This window comes from Symphalangus syndactylus, chromosome 11, assembly GCF_028878055.3.
Source record: "Symphalangus syndactylus isolate Jambi chromosome 11, NHGRI_mSymSyn1-v2.1_pri, whole genome shotgun sequence".
NCBI lineage: Eukaryota > Metazoa > Chordata > Mammalia > Primates > Hylobatidae > Symphalangus > Symphalangus syndactylus.
Window position 1 is genome coordinate 133733742 of NC_072433.2, and position 10261 is coordinate 133744002.

The 10261-nt window shown below is 58.2% G+C and overlaps 1 long non-coding RNA gene across 2 annotated transcripts; it reads right to left on the bottom strand.

Moving 5' to 3' along the window:
- Positions 1-336: 336 nt before the first annotated feature.
- On the bottom strand, positions 337-4850 carry LOC129457798 (uncharacterized). Of its 2 annotated transcripts, none has more exons than XR_008649377.1 (3): positions 4600-4850; positions 2593-2817; positions 337-2329 (listed from the first exon to the last, which is right to left on the bottom strand). It is a non-coding gene; the product is annotated as an uncharacterized lncRNA (long non-coding RNA). The 2 variants fall into 2 exon arrangements; XR_008649378.1 differs by having other exon boundaries at positions 337-2019; positions 4504-4850.
- Between the last annotated feature and the right edge of the window lie 5411 nt (positions 4851-10261).

Sequence of the window (10261 nt, forward strand, 5' to 3'; positions counted from 1 at the left end):
ACCTCAAATGATCTTCCCACCTCGGCCTCCCAAAGTGCTGGGATGACAGGCGTGAGCCACCGTGCCTGGCCAAAAAGTTGCTTTAAAAAGCATTTGGCTGAATGAGGGAACGAGTGTTTCCATAATACGACACGATGCCTGGCTCAGCCTAAGGCCTTGGACCGAGCGGGTTTCGATGAGGGCTGGGCCCCTGGCCAAGGTTGCATCTCCGGCCATCTGTCCTGAGCCTCGCTCTGGGGACTGTCTAGAGTGGTAGGTGCTGGTCTGGGTGCACACATGTGTCCCTTGTGTTTGCTGCTGGGAGGACGCCGCTCTCACAAATTTTGAGAAATTGGCTGGGTTTGGAGAGCGGAGAGGCTTTACTCTTTTACAAAACCGCGTGATTTTTGATGTTCTTCTCAATCATACTCAGTGGTTCCCTGTGTACTAGGATATAAAGCTAAATGCCGTCATTTCTTTTCTCCGTGATCAAATCTCAGACTCATGTGTACTGGCCCCAGAGATAGCAGATCCTAATCCCTGGGACCCATGAATGCTACTTTACATGGAAAATAAGGGTCTCTGCAGATGTGATTGAATTGAGGATCTTGAGATGGAAAGATTGTTCTGAACCATGGTGGGGCGGCATCTGATGGCATCAGGAGGTCCCAATAAGAGGGAACAGAAAGAAGTTTAAGATACGGAGAAAAGGAGGATGCTGCGTGGCCACGGAGGCAGACACAGGTGTGATGTAGCCACAACCGAAACGCCTGCAGCCCCGGGAAGACAGAAACACGGCGGGGAGGATCAAGTAAATGGGGAGCCCAGTCCAGTGTCTGGGGGTCTTGGTGCCTGACGGGGCTTCCTGGTTCTGACAGCTGTGATGGGGTCTGGAGAGGCTCGAGCACGCTGCGACTACCCCAGGAGGCAATCAGCGATCTCACGCATGGTGGGCGGGACACAGGTGGGCCCTTCTGAGGCCTCAGCTGCTGATGGGGGTGAGAGAGGAAGGAGCCCGCCTTTGAGTGAGGCAAAGTGTGCAGAGAGAAACACTTCAAGGTTCCTTTTCCTTGTGAGAAAAGCCCTGGGTGCCACCGCCCCTCACATTGCACCACCTGCCCCTCCCTGTGGCAGAGGCTGTCCCCATTCCATTTTGGGCTGGGGGAGGCTTGTGCTCCAAGGCTAAGGGGTAAGTACATGTGCCCCAGCCCTGGAATGCACAGTAGGTCATGCCCCCCGCTAAGGAATTGCCAGAGGCGGGGGACTTGTCTGATGTCACACCTGGCCTTACCCTGTCCCGCCAACGGATGGGCAGCCACAGGACCCCAAGTCCTGAAGCTTTGGGAAGTATGAGCCTGTCCTCTAGAAGGGCCGATCCTGGCCTCTATAAAGAGCTCATTTTGGTGGATTGAGAACCTGGAGAAGTGAAATTAATGAGCTGAAAGTGACACCTGCGTTTGACAAACAACGTCCACCAGCCGCTCCTCCCCCAGCCCTACCACGGGGCAAGTTCTTGGCCCTGTGTAGGTCTGTCTCGGGTGGGGGCTGCCTCGGTTAACTCTCCTTCCCATGGCTGTGGGGAGAGGCAGGGAGCAGCTGTAGAAACCAAGAATTCCGCCTGGATCTTCAGGGCGAAGGCTCTTTGCTGGCTGTTCCCTGCTGGTGGCACAGAGGGCTTCTGTGGATGAGGACTTGGAGGCCCCCTCTCTGAGCCCGAGGAAGGCCTCACACCCCAGTGAACCACAGAACAGGGGCCACGGCGCTGCACTGGCTGGAGCTCCAGCCTCCTCTCCCTCCCACCATGTGTGTGGGACGGCCAGCCCATCCCAAACCAACTTCCTGGAGCTTTCCGAGGCCGATCTGCGAGTGACAACCAGGTGAGCTGCAGGCTGCACTGACGTTTCCACCTCACTCAGCCTTCTGGATCGTAGAGACCATGTCTGCACCCAGGATTAGTGAAGGAACTGGATTCTTGGGATGGGGGGAATCGGAGAGAAGAGGCCTTTTCCATCCCGGTGGTAGCAGAAATGGAAATCTGTGCTGGAAATAAAACACCCTGAAATAACAGAAGAACTGGACACACTCCAGAGGGTTTTGAAGAAACCATCCCAGAGCAAGAAGACAGGCTGGCTGCTCAAAGAGCCGAGGGGTGGGGTGTTTGAACTGCAGCTCAGTGACTGGAGAGGGGCCATTTGGGGCAGTGGCCTCCAAACCAAGTGGCTGGGCTTTGGTGGAAGGGGAGCAGTCCATCAGAAGCCACAGTTTGCACGTCACGGATGGCTGCAAATTTCCTCCATGGGCAGAGGAAGGTGGGCCCTTCCGTGGGGCTGTCTAGGGCTCCAGCACAGCTCTGGAAAAGACAGCCATGAACTTGGCCACGGGCAGGAGCCTGCAGAGTCCCAGCAGAGACCCCACCAACTGGGGGTCAGAGGCTTCCTATTGGGGTCCCCTCCTGGGGTCCTGGATCCCCACAGACTAAGCGCAGGCCGACAATTTCCCCGCCCTCATGCATCTCGGAAGGCTTGATGCTGGGCAGGGCCAGGGATGCTTCAGTGAGTTCTAAACATTCTCAGTGGATCAAAGATTCTCATAAACAGAGGCCTAAGTGCTTACATGGAAATTCCCAGTGGTTTATCTTGGGAATTAGTTAAGTGCAATAAAACAGGCTTCTGGCAGATCTGCGTCCTGTGGTGGCGTGACCCCCACACAGCCTCCTGCAGACGAGCTCTGACCCGCTTGAGTGGGGCTGGGCTCCCTCTCAGTGGAGGAGCATGTTTCATTAGGGACAGCTGGGGATCGTTCACAGAAATGCAGGCGTGGCCCCCGGGAGAAGCAGACCTGTGAGAATCCGGTCTTTGAAAATGGAAGAGAAAAACAAGCTCTGTATGAGAACTAGGAGTCTCCGGGGATTCGCGTATGAGTTCCTCTCTGCGAAGGAGCTTTGCTGGCACTGGTCCGTCCAACCCTGGGGTTTACGGAGACTCAGGTTCCCGGACGATACTGCGTCTCCACGGCGTCCAGCGAAATGCCTCCCCCACCCCACCCAGTTGTTGGGCCTGTGGGGTAGAAAACGAACTGGGGGATTGGGATTCACTGGTGTACTCAACAGATACGTATGAGGCACCTGTCGCAGGCTGGGCTCTGCCAGGCCGCTGTAGTACGCCGAGGTGAGTCCTCTGTGAGTCGGAATGCCCGCTGCCTGTGTCTGCCCAGAAGGCTGCACTTGGCCTGGGCCACTCGAGGGAAGAGGTCACCCAGCAGGGAGATGTTCTGTGCCAACATGCGCAGGGCCCCAAGGAGACAGAGGGAGGGGCGGGCGTGCAGGCCATGGTGGGGTTGGTTGGCTGAGGGCATGGGGTGCCCATGTGGGCAAGTCCCTGGGACCTCCTGAGGAGGGTGGATGGGGACTTTGCTGAGAGGCTCAGAAGGGGTCAAGGGTGCAGTGGGCAGCTCAAGCCTCCCTTTTCCAGGGGGTCCAGAGCCACCAGGGGACCTGTAGCCCCTTGCAGCGGCAGTGGCAGATGGACAGACTTGCCTGTGGGAAGGGCCCTGCAGATACCGCCTCTCCCATCCCAGAAGTGCCTGTGAGGCAGAGGAGGAGAGGAGGCCTGCTAAGAACAAACCCTGGGTCCCACCTCCGCGCCTGACAGGCGGGGCAGAGACCGTCTTCCTGCCTCCTTGGTGGGGTGTCCTCCCCTTCCTGCTGACCTGCGTGGCCATGAGACCCCGGGCTGGGCTGACCAGTGCCCTGGAACGAGCTCACAGAAAGCGCTTCTCCACTTCCCAGGGAGCCTCCTGCCCACACCAGCCTCCCTGTGGCAGGCCCAGTGTCCACGCCACGCACGCTCACGGAGCTCGGCCCCTGGGAGACTTACTCCCCACCCCCCGAGGACCTGCTCCTGGCACAGGCTGGCCACTGGGGCCACCTCCTCTGCATGCAGCAGGCCTCGGGGACGGCCCTGCCCACAAGGTCACTGTGCCCCTGGGTCCTCGGGCCACTTTGCTTCCACGAGGAGCTTGTCCTTCCTCCTCCCACACCGAAACCCACAGAGAGGAGCGGACACCCCGTGGCTCCTGCCCTGCCCTAGGCTGGCCATCCCTCATACAGCTCAACTCCCGTGTATTCCTGGGGCCGGGGCGGGCCAGCCCTGATGCCTACCTCTCTCTCTCCCACGGCCCCCTTAGAGGTGAGCCAGCCCTGTCTCTAAGCCTGGGGTGCTGTAGAGATGCCTCCTCCTGTCTGCTGGCTCCAGGACCGTCCCCTGCTCTGCCCCCGCCCCAGCCTCCCGACCTGTGCATGTTCACAGCCCCATGGCGCCTCCCAATACCTGCTGAGCTCAGCCCTGGCCGCTCATCCCAGCCCCATCTTCCTCCCACATCCTCTTCCCCAGCACCACCGCCTGACCCCTGCATGGCCAGAGGAAACACACCTGTGTCCACCCTCCCAGCCCAGCCACACCTCAAGCTCAGCGCAGGTCCCCGCTCCCCTGAGCCCCTCCCGCTCTGGCCCCGCTCGTCCCACACCTGCTGGGCTTTGGCACGACCCTGGGCTGCCTGGCGACACGGCCCCCCGCCTTGTACCCTTGTGCCGGGCACAGGTGCTGCTTCTCAGATGCTCACTGGGCTGCTTTGCAGTGGGTCTGCCTCTCCCCCACGTCCTTCCTGTCCTCATCCAGGGACAGGGCACAAAGGGCTGACTGCGGTTCTGTGCTCAGCAAGGGAGACGCCCATTTTCTTCGAGGATTTCCTCTGGCGCTGACCTACTAGATGCGTGGGGTCAAGGGACAGGGGTAGGCCGGGGGAGTTCAGGTTTCGGCAGCTGCCACTCCGCCCTAGTCCTGTCAGGGAGACCTCGGGCCAAGGCTCAGTCTGGATTTCAGCCAGCAACGGGGAGTCCCACTCTGCCCTGGCCGCCGCCCACTGTCTCGTGTGAGTGAGTCACCGGCTGCTTCAGCTCCCTCCTCCTCCAGGGGTGACTTCACCCGGTCGGCTCTCACTGACCAAGAAAGGGATCCAAGAAATCAGGGGTGGGGAGGCAGGAGGCCAGGGGCCTTCCTGGGACCCCTCAGGAGGTTCCCCTAGCGCCGCTCCCAGGCAGAACAGCCCAGCCTCACCCCAGGGCTTCGGGAGGTGCTGCTAGAAAATCACCTGTGGCTTCCTTTTGGCCTCCCAGTGAGTCATGAGGGCTGCGGCGCAGAGGGGCAGGGGGACATCCAGGAGGGCCGGGTGCTGCTGCTGCTGTCCTGGGAGGGGGCACAGCAGTGTCCGGCGGGGCAGGATGCATCCCAGTAAAGGAGTGCGTGCGGCGCGTGGCATCAGAGCAAAGCTGGAGCCACACCGTGTGGCTGGGGACCCCAAGCCCCTCACTCAGCTCCCCCCAGCCTCCATGTTCCCCTCTATGAAGTGGGGCACAGGAAACCCGCCCGTCCTGGGTCACGGGGTGCTGGAGGAGCAGACGGGAGTGGGTTGTGCCCTGCGAAATTCTGCACCTCGGGAGGCGGCGCGTCCCTCCCGCAGCCTCACTGGGGTGTGTGTGGCCCAACCCGGGGACCCCCGCCGGCTTCTCCACTCCCTTGGCTGCCTCCAGGCTCAGCAGAGGTGGTTTCTGTCCTTTGGTTTGGATGAAGGTGGTTGGCTCAGCGGAGCCCCATCTTTCTCTGGTAAATGGAGACAGAGGCCCAGAGGCGATGAGATTGGCCCAAAGTCGCACATGACAGGCCTTGACTCCCCGGCCAGCTCCCCACCCCCAGCAAGCTTGAGCTGCCACCCCTAAGCGCCAGGCTTCCTGGAAGGCCCCTGCCCAGGCAGAATGCTTGAGCTCCATGGGGATGATGGCCTGTGCCCTCCGACAGACACGGGGTTGGCCACTGCTGACGGTCAGCAGCGTGTGAGGCTAGCTGGCCACTGTGAGGCTCAGCAGGGCAGGGGGCCCAGCCCTCCATGGAATGCAGGGCCACTGGGAGGCCGGGTTCACGCTGCAGGGACAGCACCACTGGAGCTATAGGGGAGACTTGGGGCCACCGGGAGGCCAGGTCCATGCTGACCACAGGGATGGCACTGCTGGAGCTACAGGGAGATTGCTGGGGCCGCTCCGGCTGAGCTCCCAGGTGCCAGGCCCCAGGCTCCAGGAGACAGCACGGCCTGTCGTGCACACGAAGGAACCAGGAGCAGGGAAGGTCACTCGTGTCCTCGGGGTCTCACAGTTGCTGGGGTATGTTCAAGTCAAAATAAAAATGTAGAGGCAAATTTCCAAATTTAACATTTTATTCGGGAAGAAAGGGTTGCATCTTGGGGCATACGTGCCGACCAGGCAAATGGTGGAGGTTGGAGAACCAGTAGAAGGTTGGTGGTTTTACAAGAAAGGAAAAGGTTACCTATTGCTCTTTGAGAAAGTTCACGGGCACTGGGAAAGTTCTGAGGACCTGGGACATGCTGGTCGGTGTGACAGCTGTGAGCAAAATTCCTTCTGGAGTTGGAGCAAGTGACCTCAGCAGCTGTGGATAAAACTGGTCTCAGGTGGCAAAAGGCAGTTTCAGCAGCTGGACTTGCAGAGAATTCCATTCTTGGAAGAGTGTTGTGCCCGGAGTACTTTTCCCCTGCCTTCCCAAGGCAGTTTTAGTTGGTGTGACAAGAATGACACACTTTGTATGATCAGTGTTTGCAGGTGTGAGCTTGGTGGTGGGTGCATCTTCTGCAACCTCATCCCCGCCGTAACCGGGGGGCCCGGGAGCAGCAAGCCCGCCAAGGCCTCGGGAACTGGATTCTAGATGCTTCAGGTGCCCGGCAAGAGGACCTGGGTGTCCGTGGGTCACGACTCTGGAGCTCACTCCATCTGCCTTCTCCCTGCGGCTCACACTGGCCGGCGGCACCCTCCATCGGCACCACCCTCCATCGGCGCCCTCACTCTCTGTGTGTGGTCTGTCCGTGTCAGTCATCTGCTCCTGTCACTGTGGCTTATTTATACCTTGCATGCCGAGGGTTTGCTCCTGACCGTGGCTGACATGGAGCCCCGCCTCCACCCATCACCACATCGATTCTTTCCCTGTGGCCCCATTTAAGTGCTCCAGGGAGGAATCTGGCCCAGCGCCTTCTTGCCCAGCCTCACTTCAGTGCCAGTCACGAAAGCCCAGGGATTGTCTGCCTGGGAGCCCGGCGTACACCCCTGGACCAGAAGTGCCGTTGACACAGAAGTGCTGTCCGTTCAGACGTGGTGAGGAGGGGTCCAGGGGCCGGCTCTGCTCATCTCCTCATGCCCAGGGCTGGCCTGCCACGGGGCACAGAGCAGCACGTGGTCAGTGACGCTGGAAACAAAGAGCCTACTTTCCCCGGCTGAGCTGAGTCCCTTTCGGTTCCAAACGGATTCTGTGTTCTTCCCTCTGGGGCAGGCTGGCCTGGCAGGAGGTCACCACACAGGGCCCCCAGGTGTGGGGCGGGTCCCTGGGGGATAAGGGCTGAGTGGAAATGGAGAGGAGGGTGCGCCTGTTGGGAGACTGACCTACCCAAGTCCAGGAGGAGGCTGTGCTGGGGGCACAGGGTCAGCAGGGACACTGCGGCTGTCTGCAGGTCGGGTTGTTTGGGATAATGCAGCTATGAGTGTCTGGTATGTTTCACTTGACTCACGTAGATTCCTCAGGGTGGCACTGCCGGGTCCTGAGTAACCCGACCTTTCACCTTGTAACACAGCACCAGCCGGCTTTCCAAAGCGGCTGACCCATTTCCCACGCCCCGGGCAGCAAGGGGGTCGATTTCTCTACATTCTTACCGGCTTCTGCCATCCTCTGGGTTTTGATCAGGGTTATTCCAGCAGGTGTGCAGCGGGCTTCGATGCGCTTTCCCCTCTTCGTGTAGGTTGAGCTCCTTTGGATGTGTTTATTTGCCATTGACATGTCGTCTTTGGTGAAATGTCTATTCAAGTCTTTTCCCTGTATTTTAAACGTAAGCTTTTTACTTTGGAAGAGTTTTCGATTTCTAGGACAATTGTGGCATGAGCCCCACATTCCCGTGCCCCGTCGTCAGTCTCCCCCTCGCTGGTCTCTTATGTCTCCATGTTGCATTCGGCTACCCTGAGAAGATGACGTTGGTCTGTATGTCAACAACATTGACTGACTACAGACAAATGTCAGACTTGGTTCTGATTTCAGTCATTTTTTCACCAACATCTCTGTTCTGTCCCGGGACCTCGTGTGACGGTCCATCCCCAGGGCCTCCTCTTGACTGAGACCGTTTCTCAGAATTTCCCTGTTTTTGAGGACCTTGACAGTTTTGATGAGGACCGGCTGAATATTTTGTGGACTGTCCCTCAATTTGAGTTCTCCTGGCGTTTTTCTTCTGGGTAGAGTGAGATTATGGGTTTTCAAGAAGAACATGCAGGGGTCAAGTGCTCGGTGCCTCACATCCCCACAGGGGTCGGCACCGCCAGCAGGACGCGTGGCTGTGGACATTGACCTGGGCCGCCAGGCACCCGGGCGGCCGGGCCTGTGGCAGGTGGGTGCACCCAGATGGCCGGGCCTGTGGCAGGTGTGTGCACCCGGATGGCTGGGCCTACAGCAGGTGGGTGCACCCGGGCGGCAGGGCCTGTGGCAGGTGTGTGCACCTGGGCGGCCGGGCCTGCGGCAGGTGGGTGCACCCGGATGGCCGTGCCTGTGGCAGGTGGGTGCACCTGGGCGGCCGGGCCTGTGGCAGGTGGGTGCACCCAGATGGCCGGGCCTACAGCAGGTTGGTGCACCCGGGCGGCAGGGCCTGTGGCACGTGGGTGCACCTGGGCGGCCGGGCCTGTGGCAGGTGGGTGCACCCGGATGGCTGGGCCTACAGCAGGTGGGTGAACCCGGCGGCAGGGCCTGTGGCAGGTGGGTGCACCCGGGCAGCCGGGACTGTGGCAGGTGGGTACAAGTGCTGTTTCCCACGAGAGGTGAATATCACCCTGCAGCACATTATTTTTCTTTTTCTTTTCTTTTTCCCAATCCTCATCTTTATTTTTATCTTTTCTCAACATCTTACTATGTGACTTTCCAAACACACAGACCTCTTGAGACCCCTGCACACACCAGGCAGGTCCAAAGGAGACTAAGTAGGAACTGAGCATCAAGAACTCAACAGACTTGGGAACAGACAGGGCTGGGGCACAGTGTCAGATTCTAGACATGGCAGGGCTCTCAGGAGTGGGTGGATGGATGGTGGGTGGGTGGATAGATGGATGAATTGTGGATAAATGGGTGGGTGGATGGATATATGAATGAGTGAGTGGATGGACAGATGGATGGATGGGTGTATGGCTAGATGAGCGGGTGGATAGATGAATTGTGGATAAATGGGTAGGTGCATAGATAGATGAGTGGTTGGGTAGATGAATGGGTGGACAGACGGATGGATTTATGAGTGGGTGAATGAATTGTGGATAAATAGGTGGGTAGATGGATAGATAAATGGTGGATGCATGAATAGATGAGTGGGTAGATGGATGAATTGTGGGTAAGTGGGTAGGTAGATGGATAGATGAGTGGGTGGGTAGATGGATGGGTGGGTGGATGAATTGTGGGTTGTTAGATGGATGGATAAATGGATGTGTGGATGAGTAGATGGATGGATGGGAAGTAATGAATGGATGTGTGGATAGATGGATGGGTGGGTGGATGGACGGGTGGGTGAGTGGGAGGATGGATGCATGCTGGGTGGTTAGATGGATGGACGAATGAGTGGGTTGATGTAGATGGATGGATGGGTGGGTAGGTGGATGGATGGTGAGTGGATGGATGAATGGTGGATAAATGGCGTGGATGGATGCATGCTGGGTGGTGAGATAGATGAATGAAGAGGGGGGTGTATGGATAGATAAGTGGATAAATGAATGAACAGATGGGTGTATGGATAGATGAGTGAATAGATGAATGAACAGGTGGGTGTATGGATGGACGAGTGGATAGATGAATGAACGGGTGGGTGTATGGGTAGACGAGTGGACGGATGGATGAACAGGTGGGTGTATGGATAGATGAGTGGACGGATGGATGAACAGGTGGGTGTATGGATAGACGAGTGGACGGATGGATGAACGGGTGGGTGTATGGATAGACGAGTGTACGGATGGATGAACGGGTGGGTGTATGGATAGACGAGTGGATAGATGGATGAACAGTGGATAGATGGATGAACAGTGGATAAATGGGTGGATGGATAGACTGGTGGGTAGGTGGACAGGCAGGCACATGGCTGGATGAGTGGGTGGGTGGATGGATGGATGGATAGCTGGATAGATGGATGGGTGGGTGGATGGATGGATGGATAG